We start from the raw sequence: 2373 nt of genomic DNA on the forward strand, positions 1-2373 counted from the left end.
TCCAGTACTCGCCTAAGTATCTGAAAATCCTACCGAGTGGAGAGCAAACGTCTCACTCGGGGGCTTAGCTGCAGTCCAGTACTCGCCTAAGTATCTGAAAATCCTACCGAGTGGAGAGCAAACCTCCCACTCAGGGGCTTAGCTGCAGTCCATTACTCGCCTAAGTATCTGAAAATCCTACCGAGTGGAGAGCAAACCTCCCACTCGGGGGCTTAGCTGCAGTCCAGTACTCACCTAAGTATTCGAAAATCCCACCGAGTGGAGAGCAATCCTCCCACTCGGGGGCGTAGCTGTAGTCCAGTACTCGCCTAAGTATTCGAAAATCCCACCGAGTGGAGGGCAATCCTCCCACTCGGGGGCTTAGCTGCAGTCCAGTGCTCGCCTAAGTACTTAATCCATTCCGCTCTGCAAGGATGACGAGGTACAGGTCGACTGCTACCTTCTCCTTCTGAGCTACGCCACAAATACAACGTGTGCTCTGCAAGGATGACGAGGTGCAGGTCGACTGTTACCTTCTCCTTCTGAGCTACGCCACAAATACAATGTGCGCTCCATCCTGATCCGCAGGGACGCAGGTCGACTGCCATCTGTGCTCCACCCCTACCTGCAAGAGCGGTGAAGTGCAGGTCGACTGGACTTCCCACCTCAGAGTTGCATCTCAAGCGTTAAAGTATATTCCGAGTGAAATACAAAGTTCGCTCGAAGGCAAGTGCAAGCATATTCAATGATAAGCCAAGTCCGGATAACACCCTACAGATTCGGAAGTACTCACGCGTCAAGCCTATAAAAGTTTATCGGTTACAAAACCACTCGGCATTCCAAGGCAAATTTAAGACGAAGCATAGAAGTTTTTTTACTCAGCAGGTGGAGGACTGGAAGGCGCGACAAACTGGTCCAGATCGATTCCGTCGGCAATCCGAGTGGCAGCAGCAATGAAGGTCTCCATGAAAGATTGGAAGTCATGCTTCTTGGTATTGGCCACTTTGAAGGACGCCAGCTTGTCCTCTCGCGCATCCTTGTAGTGAACACATAGCAGGGACAGAGCAACATCAGCACCACACCTGGCGGAAGACTTCTTCCATTCCTGCACTCGACCTGGAATGTCATTCAGTCGAGTCATTAAAGACTCGAGGTCATTTTGAAGCGTCTCTCTTGGCCAGAGTGTCGTGTCGATTTGCGACACCGCAACCTTCAGTCGAGCGAGATAGTCTACCACGCCAGCAACACGAGACTCCAGTCAGAGCACATTCATAGCGGCTTCATCCTTCACAGGAGAGTTAATGGGGTCTAGGCTTATCTCCACTCAACTGGTTTCCTCCTCAAAGTTCTGGCAGAATTCTGTAAACACAATTCAAAGTTAAGCCAACAGTTTTATGATGAGTCGATAATAACAAGTCAGTCGGATAGAAGAGATGACCTTCAAGCATGAGGAATAACTTCTTGGCCAGCCCTCCCAGATAAGCCTCCAGATCGTTCTTCTTCCCCGCCAGTTCGCTAGCTTTGTCACTCAGAGCTATCTTGTCATTATTCAGTCGGCTGACCTCCTTGTTGGCCGCATCGAGAGCAGCTTTCAGATTGGCGTTCTCCTCTTCAAGTTTACTGACTGAAGCCAGCTTTTCTTCTGCGAGCTTCGTCTTGTCCGAAGCCACTTTCTGCGCCTCGGCGAGGTTAAGGTCCTTTTTCTTTCGAGCCTCCTTCGGTTTACCTGCAAAGTGACAAGGAGATCAGAATCAGGAATGAACAAAAAAATAAAGGCAGTCGTCAAGATTCTCACCAAACATACCTTTTGCTTCCTCCTTCGCCTTCGTGAAGTTCTCCTGGACAAGCTTCAAGCCAAGTTCGAGCTGGATATGTTTGTTCTCCAATTCAGTATAGCGAGCCACAAGCTCGCAAGATTTCTGCGAAAAGTCAGTCGACAGATATCAAAGATAGGTCACTTCCGAGTGACTAAGAGAAAAAACCGTAGCATTTCTAAGACTACAGCCGAATCAAAATATTCAACAGTAGTCTCGGGGACTACACCCAGTGGGTGCACTCAGCGTGCCCCCACTGGTTCTACCGATTCGGTTTGATCAGTCGATCGAAAGAGGCAAAAAGGTTATGATCCTAAACCATAGCTAACTGCCAGCAGTCAGCCACGGTATCATCATGATCTGAAAAAAAGGAGTTCTTCAGACCTTAGTCGACTGCCAGCAGTTGACCACGGTCTCGGGGACTACACCCAGTGGGTGCACTTAGCGTGCCCCCACTGGCTCCAAGATTCCATTTGACATGTTTCGATCAGACCGAGTGAAGAAGTTAGAAAAGAAATTCAAAGTATAAAGACTACAGTCGACTGCTAGCAGTCCACCGTAGTCTCGGGGACTACACCCA

The sequence above is a fragment of the Triticum dicoccoides genome, chromosome 5B, assembly GCF_002162155.2.
Source record: "Triticum dicoccoides isolate Atlit2015 ecotype Zavitan chromosome 5B, WEW_v2.0, whole genome shotgun sequence".
NCBI classification, from domain to species: Eukaryota; Viridiplantae; Streptophyta; class Magnoliopsida; order Poales; family Poaceae; genus Triticum; species Triticum dicoccoides.